This window comes from Equus asinus, chromosome 7, assembly GCF_041296235.1.
Source record: "Equus asinus isolate D_3611 breed Donkey chromosome 7, EquAss-T2T_v2, whole genome shotgun sequence".
Lineage (NCBI taxonomy): Eukaryota > Metazoa > Chordata > Mammalia > Perissodactyla > Equidae > Equus > Equus asinus.
Genome location: NC_091796.1, coordinates 89,204,815 through 89,232,106, shown reverse-complemented (window position 1 = coordinate 89,232,106; position 27,292 = coordinate 89,204,815). Strand labels below are relative to the sequence as shown.

General features: G+C 39.4%; 1 long non-coding RNA gene across 2 annotated transcripts in view; it reads left to right on the top strand.

Annotated features, from left to right (window-relative positions):
* LOC139045719 (uncharacterized) overlaps positions 1-27,292 on the top strand; it is a 127,923-nt gene that overhangs the window by 66,957 nt on the left and 33,674 nt on the right. Inside the window, exon 2 of one of the 2 annotated variants that reach the window (XR_011504719.1) lies at positions 24,002-24,136. The exons of the other annotated variant lie outside the window; for it this stretch is intronic. This is a non-coding gene — a long non-coding RNA (uncharacterized lncRNA). The remainder of the gene's footprint in view (positions 1-24,001; positions 24,137-27,292) is intronic. 2 annotated transcript variants of the gene reach the window in all.

The following is a 27,292-nucleotide window of genomic DNA, read 5'->3' as shown; positions in this document are numbered from 1 at the left end:
TAATTGACCCTCTTGTTTCATAGACCAAGGGGTCCAGGCCTTTGGAATCAAATTATAGGTTCCACCTCTCACTCTCTCTCACTTGAGAGGGAAAGAAAATAAATGTTCTCCAGGTAACTAAAAGCAGATTTCTCCAATATTCTAGATATTCATTTGTTGCAGATTTATGGGACTAGTGCTTTGATGTACTATAGGACATGGACTGTATTATCTATTTCTGTATAACAAATTACTCCAAAAATCGGCAGCATAAAACAGCAAACATTTATTATTTCACAGTTTCTGTCGATCAGGAATCCAGGCATGGCTTCCCTGGGTGCTTCTGCCTCTAGGTCTCTCACAAGGTTTTTCTCAAGGTGTCAACCAGGGCTGTGTTCTCATGTGAAGGCTCAACTAATGGAGAAGCTGCTTGTAAGCTCACTCAAGTGATTGTTGTCAAGATTCAGTTCCTCATAAGCTGTTAGGCTGAGGGCTTCCATTTCTTTCTGCCTGTTGGCCAGAGGCTTTCCTCAGCTCCTTGCCACAGGGCAGCTCACAACGTGGCAACTGGCTTCCACCACATGGAGCAAGAAAAAGTGAGCCAGAGAGTGCTAGCAGGATAGGAATAACAGACTTGTAGCCTAATCTTGGAAGTGATATCCTAACACTTTTGCCTTATTTCATTCATTAAAATCATGTGACCAGATCCATCACACAGTTAAGTGAAAGGGATTACACAAGGACATGAATACCAGGAATATGGGAATCATTGGAGGTTATCTCAGAGGCTATTCACCACCTGTACCTTAACAAGAAGTTTACAAATGGGGCAGGCTCCGTGGCCGAGTGGTTAAGTTCGCGTGCTCTGCTGCAGCGGCCCAGGGTTCGGACCCTGGGCGCGGACATGGCACTGCTCGTCAGGCCACGTTGAGGCGGCGTCCCACATCCCACAACTAGCGGGACCTGCAACTAAGATATACAACTGTGTACGGGGGGGTTTGGGGAGATAAAGCAGAAAAGAAAAAGAAAAAAAAGATTGGCAACAGTTGTTAGCCCAGGTGCCAATCTTTTAAAAAAAAAAAAGGAAGTTTACAATCTAGTTGAAGAGATCAAAACAGACTTACATATTAAAGGCTGAATAGCCATGTATATGTTAATAATAAAACTAGTTGAAACTACAACGTTTTATTCATGAGGCATAATACATAGGAATGCCAAGTGAGAGGTATTGGCAACTGGTGTCATTCCAGTAGTTCAGATAAAGAACTCACAGTGAGCTGGAGTGATTAGGGAAGTCTGCTCATGGTGATGTACTTAGAGGTGAGACATTTGAATGGGTGGTTACAGGGGTCCCATAACTAGAAAGGTAGTAATTAAGGATCCTTTAATGATAGGAAAGATGAGATATGCAAATATGATACAGACATGGGGTATATGGTTGAATGCCAAAAGTTAGTTCAGATATGCTTCTAATTGAAACCCCCTTCTTCTTGGTATAAAGCCCATTAAGACTCCTTTAGATTCCTCCCTCTAGGATGGGGAGAAGATGGAGAAAACGGAATGAAAATAATTAACAAGGGCCTTGACTTTATGCATGAGGCACTACAGCTTCAGAGCAGGGAGTCTGTAGGTTTATCTCCAAAATGGCATGACCAGTCCTAAACCTGCCATAACTGTAAATGAGAGTAATCAATACTACGAGCTTGCCATGTGCCCCACACTGTACATGTTTTCCATCTCACTTTGAAAGTAAACAACAACAAATGAACAAAGTTGGCTGTCCACTCTCTGGTCTTCCCTTTCTGTTCCCTTCTCCCTGTTTATATTCTTTCTTCCCATCCAAGCCAGAGGCTCTTTCTTCCTTCAGCCATTAAATACACTCTCAAGAGAGTCCAGACTCCAGTCATTCACACCTCAGTGTGTTCTTAAGTCACACCTAAGGTCTTTCATTATGAACCTTATTACTGACTTCTAAATGAAAGTCGTTTTTCCTATAAAAGACATTTCAGGCATCAGTGGGCACATAGGAGCCATATTTCCCATTTGGAGGATCAAGGGAGTGGTGTTTCAGTCCCTGAAATGAAACCATATGAGGAGTTGCCTACTCATCAGACTGGCCTTGGACTTGACCCGTGTAATGGGTATTTGGTTAATAAATAGGGCCTTTCAGTCATATACACATTGACCTCCTGATCTTGCCCAAAGGGGCCACTGTTTTCCATTCACTAATGAGGTAGACTTTGGCTTCTTCCTGTGCCAGCTAGAAGTGTGTGATATTTTGTTTCTCTTTAAATTCCTAGAACCTGAGAGAGAACAAAGTTGTCAGAAACTCCTGCTGGTTAGTATCGAAGACAATCTGAGCCATTAGAGAAAAAATTTGTTTTTCCTCTTTCCAGGGAAGCCGGTGAGGATCGTATAACAAGCCAACTGGAGGCTTCACAGTGGCTGCAGCCACCACCGCCCTCTCTGCCCACCATCTCCCCTGTACAATGAGCAGGCTTACATCAGGGCTGACATCGCCTTTTGAAAAGTCCCCAGTATTCCTCATTAGGAAGGAGAAGGCCACTCATTTGTGCCTCTCCCAGGAGAGTCCAGTTTGTAGCCCTTCTGTGTGAAATAAGCATTTTCTAGAAGGGGTTGAAAAGAAAGTAAAATGTCTCCCCTGTTATCTTCAAGGCTCTACTTTTACATGTCTCACTATCTTTAACAATCTGTATGAACAAGGGATTTATATTTTGGACATTTGCTGATGAAGCTTTTCATTTTATTGTATTCCTTTTTAAAGCTGTGTATGTAACTGACAGAAACAGGAGGGGTATTTTTAAATAGGAAGCTTGTCCAACCACAAACCTTATCCCTTATGGGCACACACAGCTCCACTTAACTTCAGTGGACGGGACCTGCTATTTTGGGTTTCTTTTCCCCGAGCTAACATCCATTGCCAGTCTTCCTCTTTTTTCTTTTTGTGTGTGAGACACCACCACAGCATGGCCACTAACAGATAAGCGGTATAGATCCACCCCAGGGAACGGAACCTGGGCTGCCGAAGTGGAGCATGCCCAACTTAACCACTAGGCCATCAGGACTGATCCAGGACCTGCTATTCTGATCCTAAGTTCTTAAAATACTGCAACATTCAAGTAATGTTTGTCTCTGATTTGGCTGGAGAAATGGTCATGATTTGTCAGCTCCCAAAATGTTATTTGGATTGTGTATTTCTAAGATGGGCAATTTAAAGATGGTTAACTCTAGCCTATATAGAATGCAAAATAGGAAAATCACATGTTGGTTCTTGTGGGGTAGGTCAAATCATTTTGCCATCTAACACGCTGGATTAATTCCTCTCTGTTAGTCCTTACTTCTCCTTGCCAAAATGCTTCCAGAACCTGGGCACACACATTCACACCCATAAACACGCACACACGCATCCACACTCTCATTAGTCAGGAAGAGTCTTCACCTTGGCTTGTTTAACATTTTCTGGGCTTCCACCCAAGAAAAAAAATTCTTACTCCATTTTTAACAGCAGGACTTCTTGACACCTTTACAGAAGCTAAACATCACACAGTTTATGGGACGAGCCTTAAAAAAAAATCCTTGTGTTCTCCTAACTAAAGGGAAAGAAAGGTCAATATGAAAATTGAGAGGGAAGAAATTGCCTCTGGCGGTCAGGCAAACTGAGAGAAAGGAGTCAGCACTTGCATAGTACCTACTGTGTGCTAGGCACTTCATGTTTGCTTTCTCATTTCAAGAGAATTTCTCCATTTTTAAAAAAATTTTATATGGTCTGCACCTGATCATACATCAGCACTTTTTCTTTCTTAGAGCAACATTGATCCACGCGTCCACTCAAACTAATGTTTCCACCTCAATTGCCTTATTTGGTAGGAAGAACGAGTTCAGAATGTTAGTGGGAATAGAAAAGGGGGAGAGACGTTGTAGAATTTGTCAGGAGAGAAGATTTGTAACCACATTTTTTAGCCAGAAGAAAAGAACTGATAGTATTCTCTCGCTCGTTAATCGGCAAACACAGTGTCCTTTCAGCAGAAGTTCTCATTTCTGGTTCTGATTTAGCATGAATCAGACTTCTGACATAGAAAATTAGGCTATCGACTAAAAAAATATAAATCTATGAGAAGACTGGCTCTCTATAATAATTAGTCTCTTTTGACTAGTGCAAGGTTTATCAAGGAAGACAGAACTCAGAGCAATTATTTGTAACCCAAGGAAGGAATCTAAGAGACATTATAATAGGGAATAAGACTCTTTTTATTTCTGTATTTATCAAATATAATATAGTGTCAAGCACTGCTTGAAGCATGTCAAAAATATTCTTATTTAATCCTAAGATTGGTACTAACATTTTATTTCTCATCTTATAGATGAGGAAATTGAGAATAGACAGATTGAGTAAATTGCCCAATGTCTCACAGCTGCTAAGCATCTGGGCTGGGATTGGAACCAGGCACTGAGTCTGAAGAATCCATCCTCTCAATCACTATGTGACCTGACCTCTATTCTGAGATGATCATAAAATTCAAAGAAGATCAGTCAAAAGCCTTTTATACAATGGATACAGAAAACTCTAGATGTATAGGTCTGTCTATTTGAATGTGAGGCACGGATTGAAGCAGAGACGTGAAAACCAGAACAACTGGCCAGGTGCTTGAGAGATAAATCTGGCAGTCCTAAAAACAGAGGTCAAGTGTGAGACCCCTCCATGAAATTAACAAAGCATTATGCAAAGCCATAGAGAGCATTTGCTGTTCTGGTTTTCATGCTTCATAAAAAATTATGGACTTGAATAAAGCTTAGAAAGGGTTTAGGGGGTTGGTGACCTTATATCTATAGATAGGTAAGAAAGGAGAGAATTCTTCAGGCTAGACGAATAGAGAAGGAAAAAACAAACTCGGTGCTATTTGGATGAACACATCAGATAAGTAAATCAAGATTCTCCTTCCCCAGGAGGAGTAGTTTGTTTACTTTGTTGACTCAGGAGATGACAATCTGAAACTATAACAAAGATTTGAAAAACAAGTCTAACAAAAGGAATTAAATTCATAGGTGATACATTAATGGTAAGTTACTAGAAGAAAATGATGTTCCTGGAAAACATCCTCTCTATAGCTCACTTTGCTCTCTTTTGTAATTCTAGAGTTAAAATGTCTATAATTTCATAACCCATTTGCTGCCTCATTTAGAATCTCCCTCATGCCCTATTACGTCCCACACTAGCATCTTGAGAGCACAGACCACATCTCTATCATCCTTGAGTTCCGCGTAGCATGTTCGGGAATATATACATTAAGTGCTCAGACATAATCATAAAAAAAGATGAAATGAGGATCTCAACCCAAAGTTAGAACATTGGATCTACTTTCAATAAAATTAATTGCATTTTTGACTTACCTACTAATTTGTAGGCCTCTGAGTCTACTATGTGATATTTCCCATGAAATGTAGGTTATCCTACTTCCTACCAAATTTAACCAACTGTTGCTTATCCATGAGCATCAAATGTTTGGTGGATTATCCATAAAAGCAGAGACAAGAACAGTTTGAAATTTTAAAATTTCTATAGAAATATGAGGCAGAATTTGAACGTATCTCTGCCAAATTCTGAAATTCCTACTTTTTAAGCTTCACTATGCAGCCTCTCTTAGAATTCTCCCTACACGGACCTACATGGAGAGTTCAAGTCATGCCTTTAACTTCTCACCAGCCTGTCTGCTCCTCCTCTAGCCCCTTGCCAGGAGCACCCACAAAGTGCCTCAACCTCTCTGCAGAGGGGTGAGGTAGGAGAGAACAAAGGCTGGAATGATAGTCCATAACGCCACTTGAGCGGGGAAGAGTTGACATAGCCAACTGCGTGCGTGTGAGATTGATATCCTTGGAAAGGCCTGCTGCAAGGTTGGCCCTGGGCGGCGATCTGGGAACTGGGATTCAGGGAAGGTTCCCACTATTTCTAGAACTGAAAAGAATTGCTCACTGTGCCTAAACTATTTGCACAAACAATATAGTTTCTTCTGAACACCTGCTTTTATTCTGGGAGTCTGGAATTGTAACACATCGGGCAAAGGATACTCACATGACTAGCCCTCAATTAAAAACTTTGGACACTGAGTCTCTAATATGCCTTCCTGGTAGACAACATTTCACATGTGTTGTCAGAACTCATTGCTGGGGAATGAAGAGTGTCCTGTAGGTCTCCACTGGGAGAGGCTTGTGCCTGGTTTCCTCCAGACTTCGCCCCATATACCTTTTCCCTTTACTTATTTTGTTTTGTATTCTTTCATGGTAATAAATATTAGCCAAGAGGCTGGCCCAGTGGCATAGTGGCTAAGTTCACATCCTCCATTTCAGCAGCCCAGAATTCACAGGTTCGGATCCCGAGAACAGACTTACACACTGCTCATCAAGCCATGCTGTGGCAGCATCTCACATACCAAATAGAGGAAGACCGGCACAGGTGTTAGCTCAGTGACAATCTTCCTCAAGCAAAAAGAGGAAGGTTGGCAACAGATGTTAGCTCAGGGCCAGTCTTCCTCACACAAAAAATAAAAATAAATAAATAAGTAAATAAATATTAGCCAAGAGTGCCACTACGTGCTGAGTCCTGTGAGTCCTCCTAGCAAATTATCGAACCTGGAGGTATTCTTGGGAGACCCCAACACACTACTCAATGCAGTTCTGCTGAAAATTTTCTTGGGGGAAGAGAGAAGATTGAAGAATAAATTGAAGTTCGGAGAATCTCTGGAGATTCTTGGTATGTGCTGCCCCATTTCCAAGGGTAATTCTGGAACTCTATTGCCCACACTATGCTATTTAATGTGTTTTAGGGAAAAACTTCCTATTATCCTCAAAAACATTACGCATTTTCATAGCTATAGAATGAGGTTTTGCTGTCACTCCAAAATGATCAGAAAGCATGGGTATGGAGCAGCCTCCAGGATCTGTCCATAAGGAGATAGACAGTATGAATGCTCTAAAGACAGCTTTGGGGTGTTTATAAACCACAGCATCCTTTGAGGTGGAAAATCTTTCTGTAAACAAAAGTGATTTGCCTGTGCTTTTTTCTCAAAATAAGCTGCTTTGATGAAAATACGGCCTTTCTTGCTAGCAAAAAATTTCAGGAGACTTTCCTTTTTCTCCACCTCCTATGATTAAAATAAGCACATATCTGGATTTGTATTTCTAATAACAACAAAAGACATATGGGGCCATCATATCAATCATCAGAACATCTGAGGAGCAAGGCAGGGCAATAAACGTGACTGAGTCAGAGAAAGGAGAATAAAATTATCTTCGCAAGAAAGAGGAAACTCTAGAAACTTTTCCCATGCAAATATTAGATTGGAAGTAGCAAACAGATAGATAAAAGAAAAGTCTATAATCTGAGTTCAATTTTCTTGATGAGTGCTGTTGAGTTAGTTGTTTTGTGGATGCTTTTTTTTTAAATCGTTTTTCTGCAATGCAATAAGGTTTGCATGGATTTTATCCAAACCAGGCGAGGGAACGAGGGCTTTCCGCATTTATTGCCAGATTAGATCCTTGCCTAATAAATGAGTTTTGTGAATCTTGACTGCAGCAATTACTCCAGAGAATTCCCTGCTGTCAGTTTCTCTGGAGTGGGGAGATTGGGTCGGGGGAGGGGGAGGAAGGTAGAGGGCTGGGTTTATTACTCCCAATATGCTCTGTGCTGTTGTGCCTGGCTGTACATATGCCTGGGACTCACGGCATATGGCCCAGGGGCTGCCAGTGGCCCGCTTAGCAGCTGTCTCCAGCATATTTTGACATAAAAGTCATTATATTTTTGGCTGCCTAATTGCTTTTTATTAAACAATTGTTGGAAGTTGGATGATAACTTTTATGAATTTAAAATGAAAACCTCACTGAGAACTTCTGAAAGCAAACAGTGTTTGGTCCACCTGGGAAAATTTGAAAGGGCTGGCATTCCATCTGCCAAATAGAACTCCTATCAGGCCCAGCAACTGAGGACCAGAGCATGATAGTCTTCATTTCTCAAGGTACTAGGTTCTCCTAAAAGGCCAATGCATGGCTCTGGGAAAGGACAAACAAAATGTTGTCCTCTTTAAGGTCTGTTGGGGAAATAGAATCAAAAAAACAAAATCTTCGCCCAACCCAGAAATCCTCTCTACAAAGGTAGTAGAGAGAGAAACATTTTTATTATTGAATAAGCATTAAAACAGGATGTGATGTACAACATAGGCAATCCACTAAGAGATTGAAAAGACAGAAAGAAACTCACGCTTTTATATAGTCAACCAGACACAACCCATTACATACACGTTTCAAGACACACCGTAACTAATCCTCAAGTAAGAGGACTGGACAGCACCATTTGTCATGCATAGTTCATCCTAACTTTACCTGGTAATTGGGATGACCATCAATATTAGCCCAGTAACTTTATCCAAAAGGGAGGGGGGATCTCTATGACAAGAGGTAGTTTTACAAGTTGGAGCAAAGCACCCACTGAAGTCAGTCCCCTATCCTCCCAGAGAAACTATGAGACAGGGGTGCTATCTCCTTTGATGTTTACATTTCAAAGAGATGGCTCCTAGGTCCTTGAGAAAGGCATTCCTGAGTCATAAAGCTGACAAAAGGCGAACTTCTTTTCTAAAAAGACATATTTCAAAGAGACAGAGAAAGTACTTATATTTACAAATTTCCTAAGGTCAATATTTTGACAAAAGAGAGGAGAGGGAGAGCTCTTTCCTCATTCTCCACAGGGAGAATTCAGCCACTTATTTTTCATTTGTATCTGTCCTTCAGGTCTTATTTTCCAATGATATGCGTTAAGGTTTTTCTAGGGAGCTAGGATCTTCCTCAGAATCCCAAACCACTGAAGACAAAATCAAGTGCAATGGATTATTTTGTTTGTTTTTATATCTATGACTTTCTTAAGAAAGGAAAAGAAAAAAAAGGCAAGGAGGGATTTTAAAAAAAAGGAAAAAACATAAAGACAAAACAGAAATTACACAGTAGTTCGTGAATTTTTCCCCAGTTATTTAGCAGTTATTAAATAGATTTCTAATGCAAAAAGGAGAATTGGCCTTAAAAGAGGAAAAAAATGAAGAAGTAAAGGTTTGTCTCCATCAATTTTATTCTGTTCTCAGGCTATACACAGATTCTGACCTTAACTCAAGTCTGAGATCCCCTACATGTTGGCCACAGGGGAATCAGGAAAGAGAGTATAAAAGACTTCGGAGTAATTCATCACCAATCCAGGTTAAACTATACAAACTGCAGGTCTTTTGGGCTCATGACTCCAGACATGCTGAACTTTCCACTCCCTGAAGATACCAAGTCTTTCTTTTTCAGGCCTCTGCCACAGATCTCTCTACCCAAAACACCTTCATCCCCATGCCCATTCCATCTTCATCTCTTCACCTAATTAACTCCTCCTCCTTCACATCTTAGTGTCAATGCCATTTCCTCTGAAGTCCCAAAGGTAAGATCCCCTCTTACATGCTCCTATGGTCCTCTATGCATCCCCTTCTATAACATATCACTCTCGCACTCACGAGTAAGGCAAATTCAAGTGCAACCGGTGTCCAGGGAGTAACATAAATGAGCAAGCCTGTAGGGGTCTGAGACCACAGCAGCACATGCTCCACAAAAAAGCATTAAACTCACTTTCTTCAAAAACATGCACTGGTCAAAAAAACATATCTGCTGGTCAAATTTGACTAAGTGGCTGTGGCGCTATGACAAAGGAGGGAGAAGGAAAATGCCAAATAACGTAGCAAGAGTTACAGGTTGGACTTTATTGGGGAAACTTGCAAACTGAAGCTCATCCAAAAGATGTCTATTGTCCTGCATTCTCTCATCATCCCTCAGAGAGCATGCTGGGTAGAGGGGGGAGCTTGTGGACTCAAAAGTTTTCTAGGATGGGATGCTACTCTCCTGCTCTTCTACATTTTTATAGTGCAATCAGGAGAACAGCCTTATCAGTGGGAGAACACACAGACGGAAAGTAGGTCCCAGGCTATAAGACAAGGGAGAGAGAACCAGCTCTGCCAAGAATTGTCAGAGTGCCACCTGCCAGCATCTGACAACCTTGGGAGAAGGTATATGCTGGCTGCTGGAGAGCAGGAACTCCAGTCCGGTAAGAAGCTGTGTTTTGGGTTCATAACCTCCCACAAGGGAGGGAGAAGCCCTTTTCTAAGCACTATGAGCTTCTGGGATCATTCATAAGACAATCCTTATCTTTCTTCCCCAATGGGCTAGTGGCCCACCGTGATTGCTCTGTCTCTCTTCCCCACGAGATTGTATCGTTTCTGTCTTTACACACTTATATTCTTGGAGCTTAACTCAGTGCCTGGCGTGTATAGGAGCTAAAAAATGTATTTGTTGAATAAATGAAGAATCATCTTTATAATATAAACAGGGAGCCTAAGGTTGCAATCTAGATGTTCTATTGCAAATTATCAAAAAATTGCCCTCTGAACACTGTAATGTGGGAAGCAGGAAGGAAAGCGCTCATTGTCAGCTGGCTGTTAGGATTTCCTCCCTCCCTCCTTCCTTCTCCAGGGCTTTGCTCTACCTCATTAATGTTAATATCTTATCTAACCTTTCTCAGCTCTCCGCAGTGATGGGACTTCTATTCCACTGCCTAATCACTCTGATTCTTCATCTTTCAAAATGTCCACCCTAAACTTTTTCCTCTTTAGCTTCAGGCCATTTCATGCCTCTTCTGAGACTTAATCATCTTTCTCTTTGCCTAGTTTAGCTCAGAGAAGTGGACTGAAAAACGCAGACAAGCTTTAGAAAATAAAGAAGAAATCTTGTACTGGGCACATTCTTAGAACCAGTAAAAGGTTCATTCATCACTTATCCCCCCTTTCTACTGGGAGATGAGGTCCTCCTGATGGAGGATTTGATGTCAAGTCACGGGCAGGGGAATGAATAGATCTGCCTGCCAACCTGATCCCAGAATAAAATTAGAGCTGAGAGCCTGAAATTTCTCCTGAGTACCTACAGTGCTTGCCAAAGACCAGTATTTTTCTATCAAGGTCACTCTTTCTTCAGATCAATAGGCAAAGGAGATCTCAGATTTTAAGGGCCCTTTTGGGTAGAACTAAGACCACAGGGAAGCATACGGAGGTGAGAGAGTTAAGACCTGGAGTTCACAAACATTTAGATCTCAAATGTTTCTAGGTATAATATAGGAGCATTTAGCTTGCTCAGGCTGCACCTGTATTCAGGCTATTTGAGTCTGGGAAAAAACTATAAAGCAAACCATCAAAACAGGACTATGACCATTACCACAACCCGGGTGCCGCCATTACTGAGTAGTTTGAGGCACCCAGAGGCATTTGACAATGGAGCTGAGTAGGGAAAGCAATCAGATGTGAAAATCTCAGTCAGGGAACCACTTCAGATTGCTCACCCTCTGATTAACTGCTCAAAAAATGGAGTTCTAACTTTATATTCCATCCCTCACTCTGAGTCATGATTGCCCTGTAAAATGTCATTATCAAGCAGGAGGGGATAAAATTAATAAGCTCAAGGAATGATGGGGATTACTTCAGCCAAAGAAAGAAGGCAAGAAAATAATTTCTCAGTTATCACTATTAAGGTTAAGGCAGGGATCGGAAAGCAGATATCGACATTCTTGATGATACTCAAAATGTGTAGCCTCAAGAAGAGAAGACCAGGCTAGTGAGAAGCAACAGAGGGAAGGAGCAGAGAGAACCAATGTAATCAGAAAATAAACAGTTGCTCTCATTTTTGTCTAAAAAGTCTACGTCAATAATCTTGATAAACTGTGAATGGGAAGAAATCATGGACATATGCGGTGACTACTGTATTTATTCTTGTTTCTTCTCTTTCCCTAAAGAACACTAAAGGTTGCACTCTGAGCTCACCCTCAAGAAATGCAACATAAAAAGGCAATTTCAGAACAGCGGAGCATGGCTTCTGACATCTGATAGACAACCTAAATGCATTTTATCTTATCAGCTCCTCTTACTGTTGCTCTCCTCATTTCTCTTTATTCCCCAATGCCGCCATCTTTTGCTCTTCCTCAACTCCCTGATTCCCACCTCGCTCATGAAAGATTTTAAAAGAAAAACGTGTTTTTTATTAAAGTCATATACAAAGCATCCCTGTGTCCCTGGACCCTCTGGCATGTGTATATATTGGTTTGCTTTGTTTTGAAAAAGAAATTGCTGACATATTTTTTTCCATATCTGGACACCAAGATAATTAAACTGGATATCCTCCTGTCAGTTACTACACAAGACCCATGACAATCAGCATGGCTTGCTTTTATTCTTGAGGCCCTTTGAAAACAGTTTCAAAATTGTGTTTCAAGAATGTTATCTAGATCTACAAAAAGATATTCCAATATGAGCAAAATTCAACTAGGTTGAGAAAAGAAATGAAAACTATAACCAAAGTGCTCCAAAAAAAGTGAAATTGGGAAATAATGAAATTGTCCAAATTATTCAGAACAGCCTACAAATTGAAGTGGGGCAAGATGGAAGATAATGCTTCATGAATTATATGATTTAGCTATACACATCAGTCAAATTCAAAGAGAGAGAATCAACCATTACCAAACTAATAGACTGTGCCTAGAGTTGTATATTTTTTCCTACTCTGTTCTCAAACTAAGGGTTAGTTTAATTGATCTCTGCCATTTTCGTGACTGAATGACAGCAAAGTAAAGCAATATTTTATTCAGTGTGATAAAAATAGATATTGTGCTATTGTTTACTACTTTATTCCCAGAGATGACAGGAGAAAGAGAAAGTACGCGGCATAAATATGAAGAGCATGGGTTTTGGAGTCAGAGCACTAAGACTCAAATCCCAGCTCTGCCATTTACTGGATTGGTAAACTTGGAGTTTGTAAACTCACATCTCCAAACCTCAGTTCCCCACATGTAAGTTAGATAATAACAGTCCTACCTCCTAAGATGTGGTGAGAATTAAATAATAAATTAATCTAGGAAAGCTTTCTGCAGAGTTCCTGGGGCACGTGCATACATACACATCACCACTCAGGAAGTGCCAGCTGCCATTAGTATCATTAGTGGCACTTCTAAGCTTAAAATTCTTGATGAGGGGGCTGGCCCCCTGGCCGAGTGGTTAAGTTCGCATGCTCCGCTGCAGGCGGCGCAGTGTTTCGTTGGTTCGAATCCTGGCGCGGACGTGGCACTGCTCATCAAACCACACTGAGGCAGCGTCCCACATGCCACAACTAGAAGGACCCACAACGAAGAATATACAACTATGTACTGGGGGGCTTTGGGGAGAAAAAGGAAAAAAATAAAATCTTTAAAAAAAAACTCTTGATGAGAATAGCACATCAAGGGCAAATTAAATGAATAGATTGTCACAAAAAGTGCATAAATGTCCATCTATACAGAGTGTACGCATTTACTAAAGGTGAACAGCATTTTTCAGATTTAAGGCATGGGTATGTATATATCATCACGAGCATTTTTTTCTCCATAAATTTGTTGAATAAAGAATTACTTCCAGCAGATCTACTTTGTGTACAGAAACAGATGATTTTAGCAACATTATCAGGTAATGAGCCATTTGTTGCATAAATGAATTTTCTAACTGTGAAGAGATGAAACTGTTAGGTAGAGAGCCAGAGATAGAAATAGAGATTTGGTGAGGGGTGGGGCAAGGGAGGATAGTTTTAATGGAAATCATTTTTTAAGGCAATAAATAGTCACATGGGTTCTAAAATGTAACCTTTTCTGAATGACATGTCACTGATATCAACATGAGCTATTGCTCCATGCAGGCTCCTATTTTCCCCAAATAGAAATGTTCTCACTGCACAGTACAGTGGAATATAAAGAACCTTCTGCCTAAGCACAGAGTTGCCTCTAACTGCTACCGTTTTTTAATTCTTTCAGCGTTATGCGGTTCTTCTATATCCCCCCAGCCTCTCAGTCTCATATGCTTGCTTGTTTGATTGTTTGTTGGTTTACTTAGGCAGTGTTTATTAGATATCGTGTGGCAGGAACGTGCATAGAACACAAAGATAAATAGGACACCATTAACTGGCCTAAAGGAGATTGTAGTGTAAAGGAATATAGAAATTTTGTTTATTATATCTTATTCTACAGAATGCGTGTGCTTCTTCCTCATTTGTCTCTCCACTACCCCTACCTCCCTCTCTCTTCATTCTGTTGAAGGCAAGGAAACCAATTAGCCGAGCTGGTTAAAATTATATATTTAATGGAAGCAAGCACATTCTGAATCAGGGGTTCTCCCTTTACTAAAATACTTGAAATTTATTTTTACTGATCTTGATGCATGTAGTTCAGCTGTCTAGAAGACATCTGTTTTACTTTATTATTTTCCCTAGTGTTCCAAATAGATGAGGTTGCCAGAGTAATGACCTCTGGATAAGTGAGGAATTTGTCTGTGATAGCAAATAAAAGCCTATGCAGTTAGCCAACACTTCCAAATGAGACTGTATCATTAAGCTTGAATACTAAGGTTGGATCATAAGGTTGTATGCTCATGGTATTTCTATAAGAGCTTTGGCAACAAGGACTGTCCTTTGAATTCTTATTTTACAAATTAGTGTCTAAGTTTGGAACAATCATTCATCCCAGATCAAACTCACACAGTTTTAAACATTAGCATTGAGGGAAAATAAAAGGAAATATTACTTCAAGCAATAAGTACATCATATAAACTTATCACCCTTAAGAGGTGGCATAGGCTGCACAAATAAATAGGTTAAAAAATGACTTGAGGACAGAGGGCAAGATGGCAGTGTGGCTAAGCTTTTGCATTTCTCCAAAACAAACAACAATAGACATTGTAATCAGAATGCCAAACAAACAAAAACCTCCATAGATATAAAAAAGGACATTTTTTTCTCATTTTAAAAGTCCTTAAAAGATAATTGAGTGTTAAAAACAATAGATAATAAATTTTACTGTTTATAACATAGGTAGAAGTAAAATATATGATAGCAATAGCACAAGAGACAGACAAGAAAAAATACTATACTGTTGTAAGATTCTGTACATAAACAGCCATAAAATTATTTGAAGATAGAGTGTAATGGGTCAAAGATGTATATCATAAATCCTAGAGTAATTACTAAAAGTTAAAACAAAGAGGAATACCGAATAAGACAATAATGGAGATAAAATGGAAGGACAGAAGATATTCAGTTAATCCATCAAAGATAGGAAAAGAGGTCATATGGAACAAAGAGCAATGGGACCAATAGAAAACAAATAGCAAGACGTTAAATTTAAGCCCAACCATATCAACAAATGGTCTGAGAAAATCAAGACCCAGCTATATTTCTGTATATAAGATATCCACTTTAAATATAATACATAGATAGCTTAAAGGTAAGTAGATGGAAAACACATGCCACACAGGAACTACTTAAAAGAAGCAGGTGTGGCTATATTAATACCAGATAAAGTAGACTCCAGAACAAGCAATATATCAGGGATAAAAAGGGATATTTCATAAGGATGAAAAGAAAATCTAAGAATCCTAACTGCATACATTTTTAATTACCAAGTAACAAAGTTTAAAGATATGTGAAAAAATCTTAGAGAACTGAAAAGAGATATACACAAATAATTATACTGGATCAATACTCCTGTCTCTACGATTCATAAAACAAGAAGACAAAAAAAAAATCAGTAGGTGTATAGATCATTTTAACAACACTATGAACCAACTTAACCTAACTGCTATTTATAGAAACTCAAGCCAAGAATAGCAAAATGCACATTTGTCTCATACACACAAGGGATAGTCACCATGAGAGACTCTATTTTGGGCTATAAACATGTCTCAAATAAATTGAAGGACTGAAATCATTCAGAGTAGGTTGTCAGCCCCAAGAGAACTGAACTAGAATTCAATAACAAAAAGATATCTGGAAAATCTCCCAATATTTGGAAATTAAGCAACCCACTTCTAAATAACCCATGAATAAAAGAAGAAATCACAAGGAAAGTTAGAAAATATTTAGAACTGAATGAAAATCAAAACACAGCATATCAAAATTTCAGGGATGTAGCTAAAACAGTTCGTAGAGGAAAAAGTATAGCATGATGTGCTTATATTAGAAAAGAGAAATGATCTAAAACCAGTGATCCAAACTTCAACCACAGGAAACTGAAGAAGAGCAAGTTAAACCAAAATTAAGCAAGGTAAGGAAATTATAAAAAGTGGGAATAGAAATGGACCAAAAAAAAACAGAGAAAATCAGTGAATCCAAAAGCTTCTTTGAAAAGTTCGATAAGCTCTATAGATGTTTAGAAGGATTGATCAAGAAAAAAGAGGGAGAGAAGGAGAGAGAGAAGACACAAGGAACATCCCCTACCTTCAAGGTAGGCATCCTCAAAATGTATATCCAGCAATATTTTTAAATTGCTAGGGGCCTGTGACTGCTGTATGCTGCCCACTTTTTTTCCCTCTCCAAATGAGAATATTTATTGAAGTTATCCATCAAAATATTCTGTGGGGAGGGAGGGTAAACAGATAAATCATCCTTTTGTGGTGGTGCTTTGGGATTGTTTTGTTTATTTGCTTTTGTTTATAATTTTCCTAATAAAGAGTCACATCTAGGGGCTGGCCCCGTGGTGCAGTGGTCAAGTTTGGCTGGCTCTGCTTCAGCAGCCTAGAGTTTGCACGTTCAGATCCTGGGTATGGACCTACACCACATGTCAGCCATGCTGTGGCAGCAACCCACATACAAAGTAGAGGAAGATTGGCACAGATGTTAGCTCAGAGCTAATCTTCTTCAAACAAAAAAAGGAAAAGAGGAAGATTGGCAACAGATGTTAGCTCAGAGATGAAACTTCCTCATCCCCCCCCCAAAAAAAGAATCATATCTGGAATTGATGAAACATGGTCACAAAATCCTGGACTTTGAGCCAATGCCATAATTGAATAGGACTTTTGGGTGTCCGTTTTGGGAAAGGGTAAGTGCATTTCCATGTAAGAGGAAAATAGAGGGCAACTATGTAGGTTGCATTATTTTCCCCAAGCATTTACTGCTAGTCTTCTCAGTGTATAATCCTCTTAAGGAAGATATTCCCATAGAAGATTATATACACCAACCTATTGCCATGACTTGCAGAGCCTCCTAAGAAAGGAGTATATTTCCCGCAAGAACTCACCCTATAATTTCCTGGGTCATTATTGAAAGTCCCCGATATATCACTACAACAGCTAAAGGCATAGCATACAGCACAGTTTTGTGCAGCCTGAAGCCTGTGCAATTTGGGAGCCATATTAAAGACAAGAATACAAAATTATAAACATAGTTAAGAACAAATATTTGTTTAAAATTAAAAGAAAAGTAAAAAAGCTCAACAAATGTTAAAAAGCTAAAAAATTTATCAAACATCACAAAATCTAGAAGAATGCACGGTATTTTTATTAATTTACTGGCCAGATACACATCTGTAACAATGTTTCTTACAATTTTTTGGCTATACACTCTTTAATAGTCTCTTCATACAACAGTGATTTTGTAAAAAAGAAGTCTCTTCTTAAGGAGAGGAAAACGTGACTTAGTCTTTCCCTTAACCTGGTTGATCAAAATTTATGTTTTAACTTTGGGTAGTTTAGAAAAGTTTCTTTCAACCCCACAACTCCTTATTAGTAATTTTTTACAGTGACCAGTCATAAATACTTTGGATTTATGACAGTTATTAACTAATTTGTCGCTGATAATCCTTATCATAACAACCAAGTGAGGGTATTATGTTGGATCCTGAAACTTGATGTCATGATGCAGGGGAGTTGGTACATGGGGTAGGAGAAATCCTCCTGGAAGGCATTCCTACACTGAGACAGTTAGCAGTAATTTAACCATGCAAAGAATGATGGAAAACTATGTAAATGTGTCATACTAAACTCAAACTAAATGTACAATTATGTGCCACATAATGACATTTTGGTTGATGACAGACCACATATACAATTGTGATCCCGTAAGATTAATACCATATGGCCTAGGTGTGTAGTAGGCTATACCATCTAGGTTTCTGTAAAGACACTTTATGATGTTCCTACAATGATGAAATCACCTAACAATGCATTTCTCAGAACATATCCCCATCCGTTATGCACGCATGACTGTATCTTAAATTCAGCTTCCCCTTGACAAAAATGTTCTTACTGATATAACCTATGAACCAGTAATTCCACTTCTAAAGATCTATTCCAAATACACAGTGTCAAAATTACTAAGCAGTTTGTGTGCAAGACTATTATTTGTAATAGAAAAAGACTGTAAACAATTTGATCATCACCTAAAGGAGACTGATTTAATAACATAAAGTACGTCTACAAATGGAATACCATGCAACTATAATAAGGAATGGATAAATCTCTATATACTGCCATGCAGTGGTCTCCCAAATATGTTAAGAAGAAAAATGCAAGTTATAGAACAGTGTGAATGGCATACTCTGTTTGATCTAAGAAAAGGGATGGTGTTAAGAGAGAAAGAGGGATTCCATAACCTTTAGAAATACACACTAAAGTTTTTACAACTGAAACAATACCAGGTCTGGGGTTGGCTTGACAATAATCTTGCATGTGTGTAGTGAGGGAAAGGAAGAATAAAGTGGGTGAAGATATAGATGAACATAACCTTTGACCTAATATGGTCTTAATCCTACAGGTAAACAAATGATTAAATATATGTTTATAAAGATGTACAATGCAGCATTGTTGGTAATGGCAAAACAAAACTGAAAACAATGTAAATTTCCCTCAATAGAGTACTATTTTAATTAATTATGCTACATATACACAGTGTAATTCATTTCCTTATCAGGCATGATGCTCTCTGGCCCAGAATAATAAATGAGTTCTCCAAGTTTCATGGCTCATCTCACACAGCAGGTAGATCTTCAGTCAAGAAACGTCTCTTCCATTTTATGCCCAAGAGAGTCAGATAGTTTACATGACATGACATTTTCCAGAGAGTCATGCCTCCTAAATCCATACAATGGATTGTACACTGTTTTACCATAAGCAACCCTAATTCAGGGGTATCCTACTGAGAGCATTCTATAGATAAAGACTATCTAGCTAACAAGCATTATTAGCCTATTGCCCAGAGGACTAGTTATCATGCTTAGAAGAAGATTAAGTTGGATCGTCTGCTTATATTTCTTTTCCCAGGGTGTGTCCTCCCCAGTAATGAAGAGATACATGGATCACAGGTCCCCATACATACATATATGTACTTACACATGCATGAAAAAGTTCTGGCATAAATGCAGAAAATTATCAACAATAGTTATATCTGAAAGATAGCCCTGGGGGAATAAAAAGGGTAGAAAAGTAAATTTTTAATTTCCATCAGTACCCATCTGTACTGTTTGACTTTTTTAATACCATGAATATTGCCTTTAATATTTTCAAATTTATTAATTTTTTTAAAAAAATAACTTGGATAAGTTAATGAGTGAATAAGCCCATGATAGGTTACTTAGAGAAGTTGGAGTATATCTGGGGAGAATTCCTAATATTTTAAGGAAAACCAACATCCCTGTCATTATGCATCTTTGGTACCACCGTCGGAAATACAGCCCTAAACTCTAAGACCTCAGGTTTGATCTGCTGTAGCAATTCAGGCTCTTGAAAATTTCTTCCTATTCCCTTACCACCACCCACTCCCAAATTTTGTTGTAATTGGTGCTCTCCAGCCTTCTCTTGGCCACTGATATTGAAGATGCATTTCATTTTCTTTATTCCAGTCTACTTGATAAATTCTGGATCCTTCATGCTTACGGCTTTTGAGTATCTATCTCCAAAGTAAATGTCATCTGTGAATACCAAAATTACTTCTTCCAAAGACTCTTAATGACTTCTTGCAAAAGATTTTTTATTCCATCCCTTTCTTGGTATTCCAGAGCTGGTTATCCAAGTAGTTTAATGTTGAGCTCTTGGTTATTTCACACTTCTGCCAAAGTCCAACATATTTTCATATTCCACAGGTTACAGCTGTTCCCAAAGGAGAGAACATACTATTGTTATGCATGATATATACAGTTGTGATGGTTAATTTTATGTGTCAACTTGTCTGGACCATAGAGTGCCTAGATATTTGGCTACACATCATTTCTGGGTATTTCTATGACGCTGTCTCCGGAAAAGATTAGCATTTGAATTGGCAGACTCAGTAAAGCAGATTGCCCTCCCCAATATAGATGGGTATCATCCGATCCATTTAGGATGTGAACAAAACAAAAAGGTGGAGGAAGGGAAATTCTCTCTCTCTCTCTCTCTTTCTCTGACTGACTACTTGAGCTGGAACATTGGTCTTCTCCTGCCCTTGAACTGGGACGTAGCAGCATCAACTCCCTTGTTCTCAGGCCTCAGACTCAGACTGGAACTATACCACTGGCTTTCCTGGGTCTCCAGCTTGCAGATGGTAGATTGTGGGTCTTCTCAGCTCCATAATCGTGTGAGCTAATTCTTTATAATTAGTAAACAAATAAATATCTTATTGTCTCTGTTTCTCCAGAGAAGCCTGACTAATAAAACAGTGAATCAAATTAAAAGAGCATTCATGGGCTTTTGAGTCCTAGTGCTTGCTATATGATTTTGGGAAAATTCTCCAACCACTCTGAGCCTCAGTTTCCTTATACATTAAAATGGGTAAAAGGTTACTTACCTGATAGAATTCTTGTGAAGATTCAGAGAAATAATATTTTTGAGCCTAACAAAGAGTAGGTACTCAATAAATAGTGTTTATTATCATTAAGTATATTCCAGCTCAAACCAGGCAAATAGCACGGTGGTCATTTTCACATCACTATCCTAATTAATATTCTCTCCAGAAAGATCAGCAGGCATGGGAGCTAGCTCTACCCTTCTAACCTCTGGAATTCAGTAGTGGAATTCCATCTAAAGTCTGGAATAAAATTAAACTTGATGGGTTTCTTCTCTATTTTCTTTCCTTTATATCAACCACTGCAATAGCCCTCATGATCTCTGCTTCCAAAACGCTTCAGGACTGACCAAGCAAACTCCTGCATCTGTAAGGGTGAGGATTCCAGGGGTCTGGAGTTCAAACACAGGACTTGTGGCATGCTGGGGGGACTCGTAGGCAGAACCACAACAACAGCCCAAAGGTACAGAAAATGATCACTGAGGGAGCAGAACAGTGTCTTCCTGTCTTCGTGTGCTTCTCTTTTCTAGAGTCTTTCTAGAGAAAGACTGTCAAAGAGAAAAGAACCACTTTGCCAAACAAGCAGAGCTTTCACTAAATGAGACACTTCATGGCTGCCTGCAAGTCTCTCGTGCTCTGCACAACTAGAGCAAAACCATTCAGATGGTGGGGCTGGGCAGGGAGGAAGGAGTGGGAGGGGGATGGGCAGAGAGGAGGGGCTGGGAGGAATTAAATTCTTTAACTTAAAGTATTTTTATTCTCTTGCTGAGAATTAACAGAAGACTGAGCTGCCATCAGAGCTGTTGATCCAGGACCCCTTGACACTTCAAGTCATCTCCATTTAAAAAAACAAAGAATTTGAAAAAAAAAAAACAAAACAAAGAATTTGAAACAAAACTCACTTAACAAGCCCTTGAAAGAAAGAATGGGGAGGACTGTCTGGATGGTTTTCTTTTCAAGTCGAGTCCTTTGTTTTCTGAAAGCTACCAACTTACCAACAATACCAGTCTGTGGAATCAATTGAATAAATTCATGTTTTCCTCCAACACACCTTCCAGAACCTCACACGGCAGCTGACCAAGGCATCTCTTCCTTTGCACTGCAAATCCTTAACACACAGACAGCACCACAAGGGCAGCTCCACCTTTATTGTCAGAGATAAATACACTCCAACAGTGTGATTCTTTGCTAGAAACTTTGATGCTAAATGTGAAAATCATACAGGGGGCAGAGACTTGAATTCCAGGAATTTTGGAGAGAGTATCGGGTGGAGGATGGAGAGGGAAGGGACAGCTGCTGAGAGTATAACAAAGTCTTGAAAACAGGCTTTCAAGTCAGAAAAGCATGTGTTCAAGTCTCAGCTCTTCCAGTTTCTGCCTCTTTGACAGAAATAACATAAATAAGTTATTTAACCTTGCTAACCTCCATTTCCTCATCTGTAAAATGGAGAAAAGAACAGTGACCAGTAGTTTTGTGATAATGGTTAAATGTATAGAAAGACCTTAGAAATGTGCTCAGTAAAATTTTTAAAATACTTTTAATTTTTAAAAATGTTTAAATACTATTTAAAATAAAATCAAAAGGGCTATAAAATTACAACACACACTCAACAATCTCAGAGATAAAAGAAGAAGGATTCAATGAAGGGCTGAAGGAAAAAAGAAAGCAAGAGAGGGAGGAGGGTAGGCTGGAGGGAAGGGAGAGGGTTGGTGATGGAAGGAGGGAGCCTCCAGGGAAGTTCTCTACTTGGGCACCTTATGCTCTGGGTCCTGGAAAAAAAACAAACAGTAAAAAGGGGCGCATTTTCTCCAAAACTTCTAGAACCTGAACCCCTGCCTCTATCTCCAGATTTATCTGTGACTACTAATGCTACCTCCCTCCCTTCGATCAATTTAACCACCCAACTTTAAGTAATTTCCTCAATTTGGGGGGCCCCATATTTATCCTTTTGGGAGAAAATTAAGCTCCAAATAATCAGCATTTCCATGACTCCCCACTACTGCTCCACCACCCTTACCCACAACTGTTGTTTCTCAACCACCACCCCTACTTTCCAAGGAAGCTGTGAGGAAAATGACAAATCTCCTTTCTCAGCCCTTTCTCACCATAACAAAACATTGCAGTGAGAAAGGAATATGGGAAAAAAATTAAAAAAATCTATGCAATCTGAGCTACTCAGGGGGACCTGTGTTACCACACAAAATTGAGGTTCTCTTGCCCAATGCATATAAACAAGCCAATTAATTACAACATTAGCCTTTGGCAAAAGAGATCAGTTTTATTCTGCGAGATGGATCTGCAGGGAGACAGGGGGCATGTGCCCTCCCTGATTCAGGATTTGGGGTGAAATTTAAGAGGTTAGGGAGAACAGGTTGACACACAGAAATGCTGGCGGGACAGGTTTCGATTGGTGGACTCCAAACATTTAGGGTAAAATTTTAAACATTTATGACAGGGTTCTAAACATTTATGATGAGGTTCTAAACATTTTTGATGAGGTTCTAAACATTTTTGATGAGGTTCTAAACTTCTATGGTAAGGTAGGGAAGGAATTTTAACACCAGATCTTACTGAATGATGGACCCCTGGCTTCTGATGAGAGTCCAACTTTTAAGTTTTGGTCAAGTCTTGGTTCTCCAGTTCTATGGGGAGGGGAATCTTTGGTTCTGCAGTCATTTCAGGTCAAGATTTCTTCTTCTGCGCATGCTCTAGCTACATGACTTTGCAAATTTTCTGAAAGGCAGTTCTTAATCTCTCTGTTGATAAGAGACAGGGTCAGTTCAACTGGTCCTAGAGGGCACATGGTTACACTGGCAAGGAAGAAGCGATTAAATAACTCAAAAATATCTGCAAGGTACTGTGGCCTATCTGAAGATCAGCATTATCGTTATGGGAATAAAGAGCTTGTGTTGTTTTTCTAAGAAATTTCCACCTCCAAAATCATATTTATACACCTGGAAGAAAGGATAAATTTTAAGTGTAAAACATTGATCCCTTTCCAATGCCTCCTCCCTTTGTTAGTGTCTTTGTGTTTCTTTCTTCTGGAGTCTCCCAGAACGACACTGGGAAAAATTTTCCAGGTTAGCTTTGCAATCATTCCCTGCTTTTCTGTCAAATCCTTTTTCTTTAAATTTGCATGCCGTGGAATAAACTTTCTTGTTAGATATATTTCCACTCAAAGCAAGAAGCTTGGAAGCTGTTTTATTCTTGAGCAGTTTTATTCTGTCCCAACTGCCCTTTATTATCCCTACCGAGAATTTTAGCCATCTCTCTATTAAAACTCAATCTGCCACTTTAGAGGTTAATGATTAACGTTCATGTGTCTGTGCCTCTCGTTGTAATCTAGATTCTGGAGTTAAATCAAACGTAATGGAAAGAATAGAATTAAGACAACTGGGCTCTAGGCCCAATACTACGGATAACAAGTTGTCTGACCTTGGAAAAGCCTTCAGCTCCTCTGGAACTCCATCTATAAAACAAGGTAGTTGGAAGAGACCATCTCTAAATATTTTGTGGCTCTAAAATTTTATGTTTGTATGAATAAGGAACCCTCAGATTTAAAATCTACCTGGTTGCTGGTAGTAATTTTCTCAGCTAGTTAATTTAATTCTAACCAACCAGAAACTTGTACCATATTTCTTCAACACACAACTGTCCTTTGAAAGAGCAACAGCAGAAAGGAGGTAAGAAGCCCATTCGTGTTATGAGAAGTCAGCCCCAGAAGGAGCACCCAAGGGAAAATGGGACAATAATGAGGAAAATGACTGAAATTGCTGTCCTGATCCCCTTCTCTCCATGAGAAAAGTTGCAGTGAAAAGAGAACATGGGAACAATACGGAGGCCATGCAGAGCTGAGCTTTGCAGAGAGACCAGCGGGGTTGAGGGTCGGGGGTTGGAAGTGATCAGACAACTCAATGGATTGATCTATTTCCTTTAATCTCATCTTTCCTTCATTTAAAAATATACTTTACTCACTCTTCCTCTCTGCCTCACCATGAAGCAAAAGAATATTGGCTTTTTCTTCTTTATCAGTTCAGGCAAACGATTCTTCTGCAAAAAGAAAAACGAAATCAAACAAAATAAGCTTCCATTTGGGGAAGAAAAATGACTAGGGTGGGTGACGTGTCTAAAAATGACTGTATGGATGGTATACTTATTAAAAACTGACAGCTTGCAAATCTTCAAATCGAAAAAAGAACCATTTTGAGCTTAGGAGGCAGCAAAAAGCTGGTGAAAAACGGAGACTTACAATGAGTTTTGAGTTTTTGCTTTGTTTTTGTTTTTGAGTCCCCTGGTGGAGCCTGTAAAGACACAGGAAAAAATAGGAGCTGAACTTTCAGATTCAATGCTTCACAGCCCTTAACAAAAAAGTCTCTCCCTTTTCTTGGCCAGATATCTTTATGGAGGCAGAGGTGACATTAATAGGCTGGATAGAAAATTGACTCATCTAAGGGCTTAAGTAGGAGTGATTCTCTGAAAGCCAATCAGGTGATTTTTATTTGGAAAAAAATGATTGCATAAAATGAGATGGGCTTAAGAAGGATTAGTTATCTAGAGGCAGGGTCAGAGTAAACATTTTACTGGTCTCAAAGCTCACAGGTAGCACAGATGTAAGCTAGGGTCTCTTGCCCCTTAAAAAAAAAAGATTAATGTGAATGCTAAGTGCATGGATTGTGAAACACCAACTCCCTTCCATGTACAAGATTTCTAAAAATTATAGGGTGGATGTGGGGGAACTTCCATATTCATGGTCACCTGGCTTTGGGTCCTACTCCTAATTAATGATCTTCATTGATGATCTCCCTGTGTTCTATTATTCTGATCCACACTGTGGCAACCTGATTTACAATGCATCGCTTTCCCTTACTTTATGAATAAGTAAATAAGTAAATAAACAAACAAATAAAAACCCTACCTCAAGGCAGTGCACATATGTGATGGCTTTCCTGAAGGCTGAAGGTTCCTGGCCCCCAAAAGGAAAGCCACAGGAACAGATCTGAACTTGACCTGCAGCCTGGAGCACAGCTATCACAGCCAACCCCACAGACCCATAAATAAAAAGTAAATGTTTGTTTTGTAAGCCACTGAGATTTGGGGGGTTTTGTTGTATAACATTATTCTAGCAAAAGCTGGCTTATTCAAAGAATTATCTGGGAAAGGGAGTTTATGTCACAATAATACAAACAAGTCCAAATTAAGCATTAGACATCTTTGTTCTAAACGACCTTTGGATAGCCCACCTCTGGGGTTTAACAACGTCCACTTCAACCTATGAAACTCCCCAGCCCAGGTCATCACAAGGACTTGCCTTGCTCTCCTTCCAATTCCACTCTCTTCCACACTTTGTCTCTCCAAGATCCTTACTTCACATTCCCAACTCTAAAAGCTCCTCAATATATTATGGAATACAAAGCAGTGTTCTTCAACTCCTGCCCTCAAACTCAGTTCTTAAGCTACCTTTTCATGTTCAAGCTTATCAAGGAGTCCAGAAGAACAAAGGGGGCACTCCTATAAACAGAAGCAACCTTATAGAAGGACAACAGTGACTTTTTCCACAATGATTTTTCTCCCTGTTATATACTCATACATGGAAGAGACAAGTGGTGTTACATTCTAACTACAACTAGGAGCGATCTCTCAGGATTCCAGACATGAAGTCCACTCATACTCTCCTCTCCTGCCTCCCCTTTCCTTTGTCTCTTTCCATTCTCTCTGATCCCTCTTTTCTCCCAAGCGAGTATCCTCTTCTATGGATGTGGGTAAGACAATGTGTATTACCAATTAGCAAGGAAAGTTCCCTCTTGTTTCCCTTTAAATTTCAACTTCCATTAAGTAATGAGAATTTAGCCATCAATAATTGAGACTCCCTGGGAAACACTCCCACAGAAGCTAACAGCAGTGCTTTCTGAATAATAAAGCACATTTTCCTAGCTATGATGATTTTCTTTTTATATTTTCACAATCCCCAAGGAGAAACAAGCAGCCATTTTAACAAGATCCAGCAGCAATTCTGGTGCCCCAGGTAGCACGATTATCACAAAATGCTCCAATAGGTTGGCCCAGTTTAGGCCAAGTACTAAATAACACATCACTCTTGAAATAAATGGCATATATCTTTTGAAATTTAAAAGCCACTTGATTCTAAAATTGGAAGGTTGAGTTTGACCTTAATTTTCTCAACAGTGGGGCAGTCCTTGTTCGGCCACGAATCACTAGCTAACTGCCCTCAGCAAACAGGGAAGAGGGTAGCAGGCAGAAGAAGTAAAGCCTTGACTTCCTTTTTGCACAAAAAAATTATAGAAACATGAGAAGGAAGAAATTTCTCCCTCCTTCTTCTGATAGGAAGAGGAAACTTGAGTCTATTTATTTGTCAGATTTCCAAATACCACTTTACTCCTAAGAACAGAAGAGAATTTTTCAAATTTAAAAATCACAGTGTGGACAATCATCTCAAGCATCAAAATAAATCTGCAAAAAAGGGCAGTTCATTCAAGCCAGGAAAGGATGTATCAGGAAAGCTGAAATGCTTCGGAGTCCCTGTGCAAGCCGACATAGAAAAGGCAATTGACAATGGATAAGGTTGGGGCCAGGTCAGTGGGAAGGGAAAGGATCTTAGAGAAGAGGAAGAAGCTCAGAA